This window comes from Rhagoletis pomonella, unplaced genomic scaffold (genome assembly GCF_013731165.1).
Source record: "Rhagoletis pomonella isolate Grant_MI unplaced genomic scaffold, Rhpom_1.0 Rhpom_scaffold_00007, whole genome shotgun sequence".
Lineage (NCBI taxonomy): Eukaryota > Metazoa > Arthropoda > Insecta > Diptera > Tephritidae > Rhagoletis > Rhagoletis pomonella.
Genome location: NW_023458561.1, coordinates 26,190,085 through 26,199,125, shown reverse-complemented (window position 1 = coordinate 26,199,125; position 9,041 = coordinate 26,190,085). Strand labels below are relative to the sequence as shown.

The 9,041-nt window shown below is 32.5% G+C and overlaps 1 protein-coding gene across 1 annotated transcript in view; it reads right to left on the bottom strand.

Moving 5' to 3' along the window:
• LOC118742500 (myeloid differentiation primary response protein MyD88) overlaps positions 1 to 9,035 on the bottom strand; it is a 43,993-nt gene extending 34,958 nt beyond the window's left edge. Inside the window, exon 1 of the mRNA XM_036474622.1 lies at positions 8,539 to 9,035. The gene's annotated coding sequence lies outside the window, so the exon portion shown is untranslated. The remainder of the gene's footprint in view (positions 1 to 8,538) is intronic.
• Positions 9,036 to 9,041: the final 6 nt, after the last annotated feature.

The window sequence follows — 9,041 nt, the reverse complement described above, 5'->3', positions numbered from 1 at the left end:
TTAAAAAAAAACTAAACATTTTTAATGCCAACAGATGGTGAATGAACTACGTAGTACATGCATAAACATACATACTTACATACTATAAACATACATATGTATGTATGTACATATAGCTTTCAAAAAGCCATCAAGTCATTTTGCTTTGCAGGTAGACACTTCATTTTCGCTTAAGTGGAACGATTTGCCTGTTCTTGATAAAAAATTAGTTGAAAATAAAATAAATAGTTTAGCTAATAGCTGATTTGAAAAGTGCCTCAAGCAAGTGCGAGCTGGATTTTTAAATTATTCTATACTCACTTTGCGCGTTTTGCTAAATAAAGGGTGGCTGTACGATGTGATACCTAAGCTATTCCGTGAGATAACTAAGTCGAATTCAGAAATGATTTGAACCTAACCAAGAGTGACTTCGCGACGCTTGGTACTTAAGACTGGAAAGTCGTGCGTTAAGGGCCGTAAAAAACTCAGCAATTGTTTGACTCCAAATTACTTTATGACCTACTTAAGCTGCTCTTAAACTGGGATTGGAAGTGAATTTTAATTGGTATTAAAAAGAAATAAAAGAGGCTGATGCTTTATATTTTGACGTTTTCGAATGCACATTTACTTGTTCTTTTGGAATTCTTTAGGTCTTCTAATATAAGCAGATGTTTCGAAATTTCGTTCAAATATGAGGCTATTCATAATGTTCGATTTCAAATAACACCACCTTGTATGAATGCTAATGGAAGTATAGTGTATTAGATAGGTATTTACATCCATGAAACAGCAAAAACAATGCAAAAGTAAGTATATGAATAAACAAAGCGATAAAAAATAAAACAAAAAGAAACACTTCGCGTTGAAGATTAGGGCACATGGCATTTTCTCGAGAGCAAATACATATGTATGTATGCTAGGGTGGTCCTAAAAAAGTAAAGTCGCAATTATAATGCTCTCACCCCCTAGGGTGAAATAAACGTACCCCTTTTTTTATTTTATTTGAAATTAAAATATATTTAGAGATCGCTCAAAGTGCTCAAAGTTGTATTTTATATGGGAAAAAAGAACTTTTCGTAGAAATGGTATAAAATTCTTGAAAATCAATATTTTTCGTTTTAAAACTCTGTTTCTCTTCGGGAGATTCCCAATAATAATACCCAAATGTTTATTTAACCATTTTCAGTACTAAGGATTTTTAAGGATAGTCCCCCGATTGCATTTTCTGGGTTTTTTGGCGGACCTATAAAGAAAAGCTACTATGAAAAAATTGTTAAATTAACAATTGGGTATCATTATTGGAAATCTCCCATAGAGAAACAGAGTTTTGGGAACGAAAAATATTGATATTCCAGAATTCTGTACCATTTCCATTCCATGGAAGCGCTTTGTACGACCTCTAAGAATTTTTTGATTTCAAAAACAAACAAAAAATAGGGGGTGGAATAATAGGGGGTGAGAGCATAACAACTCCGACTTTACTCTTTCCACATGCATTTTTGCAATACCCCAATGTATATCCAAGTACATACATACATATGCACGCTAAAAAAAATTATCTTAAGAATCTATGCCAATTTTAAATACTAGAAAAGTGAAGTGTTTGTTATAATTCTCGTGATAGAGCTACAGCTAAGAATAAATGAATAATAATAAGCTGAAATGTTAAGACTTCTGTTCTGGTAATTGTATTTTCATTTGAAGAATTAACAAAGAAGGTGGAAGTGCGATTGTAAGAGTATTTAATGAATAGATAGGTAGTTGAGTTTGTGTTGTGAAATTATTTATTTATTTTATTATTCATTATTGAATAAATGCAAAAAAAAAGTGTTAAATTGCTTTTCTTATCATTAAATTAAGTTAAATTGTCTGTTTAATTGGGTGCCAATTAAACTTTTTTGCGCGTAAATTAAGATTGTTGTTGATTCAACAGCATAAAAATTCCACAGAGTTTTGAAGAATGTACTTATATGTACTTATATAAAAATCTAATTAAGTAAGACTTGACTGTCCCACATACTGCATTGCATTGTGAATTTAAAATTAACATCAGTGACAGTTAAGTCCCACACGGGCTCTAACACCAGACTATGTATGTATGTATCATGGAAGCGATGCGTAAATTAACATTAGCCCTGAGTGATTGATTTTCTTATTCACTTAAGATGCTCAATCTCAATATGTTCATCCTGTTTCAGCGATTTCTTCTACCATGGAGGGATAGTTTACATTCCCTAGTTTTAGTCAGTGATGGGCGAAATTGTATTTACAAAATACAAAGTACCAAAAGTATTGAGGTATTTATGTTGTATTAAATGCCAAAGTACTGTTTGGTAAGTATTTTACTAACCATCGAGTATAATAGTATTTACTTATTTTCACAGCACTAAAAAAACAAACACAAAAGTACTTGTGATTTTGGCTTCTCTAAATACAGGATAAAAAGTAATTAGTACTTATGACTTGGCTAAATACTAAATACTTGCTATTTAAACAGTAAAAGTAAAGATCTTCGGGACTAAGTATTTCGAATCTTTGGCACTATTCACTTATCGATTTTCGGACTAAATCAGGCTTTTCGCCACTATTTCGGGATTTTCGGAAATATTTCAGCTTTTTTATTTTTGTTTTTAATAAAACACATCCCCGTAAACTTAAATTCTAGTAAGCGGTGATTGTTTTTTTTTTTTTTGAGTTGAGCTCGTAAACTGTACGGAGCATGAAAATTTTATTAAAATCTTTTTCTTAGATAATAATGTTACCTAAAAATTTTTCTTATAACATTTCTTTGTAACTCTTATATCTATTCAAAAAGTTACTTATAGGCGAAACTAAAGTGAAAATTTAGGTATGTATTCCTTCAAAACGCAATAACTTTTGTTTTATTGCTTTTATGAATAAATGCATTTAGAGCTTTCTTATAGCGATTTTGTTAATGAAAACTTTGACCTACATATTCATATCTAGAATTTTTTTCAATAACTTTTTTGTTTTAGAACGTCAAGGGGAAGCAACGATAACTGAAATTTTTTATTCATATATTTTTAATTCATCTAAACGTTTATTTAGTTTAATTAGACTCCTATCCACGCCACCTTTGAGGTAGATTATATAGTAAGAACCTTCTGCTTCTAATCAGGAAAATAATACTGTGCCATCGCCTCATCATTTCATACATGTGTATGTATGTACCACGCGGATCACCCATGAACATGTATTTTTGTTCATGGCGGATCACCACATAGACCTTACTCGACACTTGTACACAAAACTTCCTTTTACTTTTTGGGGATTTTCCATGTTATACATTTATGCCATAATGATTCACAAGCATTTCACTCTATCCTCTAAAGCACAGTGAACAGTAGTAGTTCACCATATTTTTAAAAACAAGTTCCTTTTTATGAAACCATAGAAATACTGAGAATTGGAAATCAGATTTTAAGAACCACCAACTTAATATTAAGTATTTACCTAATCATCTACTTCAGCTTATTTGCGCTACTGATAATGTCAAGCTAAGTGGTTTCTAAAATTTCGGTAATCACTTAAAATGCTTTATCTGTAATAAAAAAGAAAAATCGCTGTATTTGATAAACTCAGCTGTAGCCCTGTTTAAATTTTCAAGACAAATAAGGTGTTCCTATCGCTAAAAACGTCTATCAAGCCGACATGGTATGTCGTACTGCGTCGTTGGTGTGTGTGCTAATTGGCAAACATAAACGAAAAAATAAGTGAAGCGAAAAGAAAATACAATGCGATTATAAGCAAATCGCATCAGTATTGACAAGAAATAAGTATGTCCGTCCGTCCGCTCGTCGGTTGAATGTACATACTTATGTACGACCTTGTGTCGACAATTTTTCCAACGGGAAAGCGCTTGAACTCGTACTAATTTTTTTCAATTAATTTATAGGTTTATGACAGTCACATGCCAGTCTCGCCCAGTTGGCGTTCGGCCAAATCCAAATAATGTAGACGTGTAGAAAGTGGAAAGAGGCAAAAGTAGTTCAACCTAAGTGAAGTGGTTTCGAACCGTAAGATTAGAGCTTTTAATGCAGCGATATCAGAATATATAGATATGTATGTATGGTATATAGCCGGGCGTGATTTAAACACTTTGATTGCCTTTGATCCCATGGACTAGTATTTGTGTTAAACTTTTTTTTGAAAGGGCGTATTGGAATACTTGTATAATCTTTTTAAATGGCTTTGTTGTTACTTATTGTAACATATCTAAATACATATGTACTTATATCTGGCAAATTGCTAGCCCCGACAGCTTTCACTCTAGCTGGCTCCCTAAAAATTCGTTGGAAAATTCGTATGATGTTTCAAACACAACGATTACCACCCATTTTAAAGCAAAAATGTTTATAATTTCAAAGCCTTTATACTGATTTTAAAATGGACTAAACGTTCTGTCATCTAAACCAGGAAAATAATTCTTACGTGATTGCAAAAATTGTATAAACTTTAGCTTCTAAATTTTTAAAAACACTAAGTAACGCTATCTAACTTTCAAAATCATTAAAAGTAGTCACGACCCAATCACTAAGTAATTAGTGTCAGGACTGACTTTATGCATACACTAAATTTTTCATACTTTCATTTGATCTATTTTCTGTATGGTTGCAACTGTGTTTGTCAATTATCACTTCTCCTTTTATTACATCCACTTTTGATTATAACCCCTACAAATACATACATATGTAGGTATGTATCCATGAGTTGGGTTGTGGTACATATGTACATTTAGTGACGAATAAAATTATTGGCACAGGAAATTTTTCGCAATATCTGCAAAGTGTTTTATTCTAACTTGTTTTCGATAATTTTTTATAAAAATATAATTCATTCTACACCAAAAAAACATAAGGAAAATTCAATAAATTTGCATACTAATTTGAAACTTTCTTTTCAGATTTTTAGAAAACATCTAAGTATGCAGTTTTACAGCGCATTAGTTTGAAGCAAGGCGAATTTATATAAGGTGGTGTTACTAGCTCAGCTGATTTTGTGTATGTGTTTCGCCGTACGGCTTCTGATATCAAATTGAAAAATCTTGTTTGAATTTCTACACACACTCTTACAGATTTTGACAGTTTATGCCGCCAAAGCAAAAACAAAATACATGTAAATTTTTGTTTTTGTACTCCTGCTATCACCTTATATTAATTCGCCTTGGTTTGAAGTTGCTAGAAAATCGCGATGAGTTTTGGCAATCCTTTTAGTGGAAGATGCTACTAATTTTTTCCATACAAAAAATAACTGTCGAACACACTTTGTATGGAAGAACCTGCGTGAAATAAAAATTGCCAAATATCAAGGCGCTTTTCTAGCAACTTCAAACTTACAATTTGTTACATTAAAATTGAATGAGCTGTAAAACTGCATACCTAAATGTTTTCTAAAATTCAATGGGCTATAAAACTGCAACTTCAAACTTGCAATTTGTTACATTAAAATTGAATGAGCTGTAAAACTGCATACCTAAATGTTTTCTAAATTGAATGGGCTATAAAACTGCATACTTAGAACTTTTCTAAAAAAATTTGATTAGAAAGTTGCAAATTTATTAAATTTTCCGGAGATTTTAACAAATTTCAGATTTTATTCTTATGTCTTTTGTGTAGAATTAACTATATGTATTTTTAACCGACTTCCAAAACAGGAGGAGGTTATCAGTTCGTCGGAATATTTTTTTATTTTATTTCGATAATTGTTTTTGCATCGGAAAGGTAGTGTTTTAGAGGTGGTCCCCCATATAGATCCGATCATTGGATCATGAAATATAAATATATATATATATATTATATATTTATATATACAGTATCGGTCATATCTATAGCACGCCATTTCAAAGTGATATTGTGTGCCACTTATGTTTATTTATTAATTTTTAAGAATTTTCAATTAAAATATAGTTCATTCTCAGACAAACCAGATACAAACCCAAGCTTAATAATTTGTAGAAAGCTACAAAAAAGTGCAACAAAGTGTTAGAATTTTTTTGAGTACACAGTTTTTTAGCCCCTTCAATTTTAGTCTGATAATGAGCAAATTTGAAGTGGCTACGAATTACCGTTTATTTTTATACCCGAGCGCACTTGTGCACAAGGGTATTATAACTTTGTTCACATAACGGTTGTTTGTAACAGGCAAAACGAATCGAGATAGATATAGACAAATGTATACATAAATGATCAGAATGAAAAGAGAAATCGATTAAGCGGTGACTGTCTGTCCGTCCGTCCGTCCGTCCGTCCGTCCGTCCGTCCGTCCGTCCGTCTGTCCGTCTGTGCACACGATAACTCGAGTAAAAATTGAGATATCTTAACGAAACTTGGTACGTGGACTTCTTTTGGGCATAGGACGGATGGTATTGAAAATGGGCGAAATCGGACAATAACCACGCCTACCTCCCATATAACGGTAATTTTCAGAAAAACGAAAACTGCGATATTTTAGTAACTACTGAAGATAATTCACTCAAAATTGATATTTACAATAACTTTTAGACGAAAAATAAGAATATTATAAATTTTTGGAAAATGGGCGTAGCCACGCCCACTTATGGATACATGTGTATATCTTGGTAACCGCTTCACCAATTTCTTCCAAACTTGGCACAGTTGTTAGTCGTGCTACAGCATACCAAATGGCCGAAAATTTTTAAAATCGGACAATAACCACGCCTACCACCCATATAACGGTAATTTGGAGAAATACGAAATCTTCGATAAATCAATAAATATTAAAGCTAATTTATTCAAAATTAATGCTTGCAACAATTCTCTACCAAGAAATACGTTTATGATAAAATTTTGGAAAATGGGCGTGGCACCGCCCACTTATGATCACATATATGTATCTCGGTAACCGTTACACCAATTTGTACCAAACTCGGTACGGTTATTGTGCTTGCCACATAAAAGCAAAACGTTGAAAATTATTGAAATCAGACTAAAATTACGACCGCTTTTCATATAACGGTATATTTCAGAAATGCTTGAAACTGCAATATTTCGAAATTTAAGGACGCTAATTTACTTAAAATTTATACACCCCGGATTATCGTGTAGCGGTAGCTTTCGGAAAGGTGGAAAACATATATTTAATAATTGCGCCGGGTATTTAATGTTCGGCTCCGCCCGAACTTAGACTTTCTTACTTGTTTAGTTTTTTTTTGTCGCATTGGCTTCCATATAATGAATAAACTCAATTTATTTGTATATGGAAGAAATCCGCAACGCCTTTGGCGAAAAAAATTCTAAAAAATCAACGGTAACTTTTAGCCACTTGAAACTTGCACATTATCAGACCAAGATTGAAGGGGCTAAAAAACTGTGTACTCGAAAAAATTCTAACACTTCCAAGAAAAAAGTTTGAAACTTAGGTGAAAATTTGTTGCACTTTTTTGAAGTTTTCTACAAATTGTTAAACTTGGGTTTATATGGGGTTTGTTAGAGAAAGACCTGTATTTTAATTGAAAATTCTTAAAAATAAATAAATACATATAAGTGGCACACAATATCACTCTGAAATGGCGTGCTATAGATATGACCGATACTGTATGTATGTATATATATTTATATGAGAATTGAAGTCGGTTTTGTTTTTTGCTTAAAATTGACTTGTTATAAAGAATTATCGAAAATAAATTAGAATAAAAAACATTACATACATTGCGAAAAATTAACTGTACATACATATAAGTACACTTATAAATGTATTTACGCTTTTATGGCTATACCGAGAATTTTAAATTTGCAGCGAAATATTTGCGGTATTCAATACAGGTGTTAAGAAAGATTTCCTGGGCTGGGTAAAGTCCTCCTGTTGATATCAGTTTGCCCGATTGTATGAACAGCTCGATGACTTAAACACTTTACATAGGGTAGAGTTCTTTGGATGGAACAGTAAGTTGTCTCAGCTAAAGTAACATATATAAGTATGTACATATGTATGTATGTATGTATATATGCATATGGTAGAAAGGAATTCACATACATATGTACAATTCTTTTAAAAACATATGTTTAAATATAAATGCACAGTCCAGCTTCCACACACCAAATGCTGGAATTAGTGAGGTGTAACATTAATGGATGACTGGACGGACCGTAGATGTTTCAATAGCTTTTCGAGCGACATTTTTACATGCATACGTACGACTTAAAAAGGGCAGTTCTTATGTAAATATGGATGTATGCATATTTTCAAACTTACACATATTTTTATTGGTTTGACTATTAAAACATATAAATACATATGTACATATGTATATATGGACATCAGCACTAGCAACAGCAGTAAAACCTATGAATATAGAAGGTGTAGTTGAGTAAATTATTTTCAATTAACGAATACATATCGAGATACTAAATAAAATAAATCACTTCAATAGCCTACATATAGAGATCTGTGCAAAATACGAGTACCTATGTACATACATAATAAATAATTTGCAGTTGAAGTTGTTGCTACTGCTGTTGTCGTCGAAGTGAAAGAATGAAAAAAGAATAATAAGTATAGCTAAATGTGAATTGTGTTCACCTTCAGATTGTCTGCGTCTCCGTTTCTATACATATGTGTAAGTATTTCTATCTATCGGCTGCGAGTGCGTTTGCCTCAATATCCAAGGCGTTCCATACACACCGTGTGCGTCGTATGGGCTGTATTCACAAAACTGACGCACAGATTGGGGGTGCGGTGGTGCCTTTGCTGCGGCTACAGCTACGATTTAGCTCCACAGTTTTTTTTTCCAGCTCGGCTGCTAGCTACACCACTATGATTTTGGTGTTCTCGTTAGTTGTTATATTTATTGTGGCGATAGTTGTTGTTAGTGCAACCTTTTAAATGCGCGAATTTCAATTGTTTGCATATGACAATCATGCTAACATCACGCACAACAAACACTGGACGCCTGACTGACATCGGCAGTTAAATATGTTAATAAAGGCAATAATAATAATAAATGTGAACACGATTATTACTGTATTCAATTAACTGGTGCTGATATTTTTTATCATTCTTATTTTAAGTTTTTTGTATTTCGA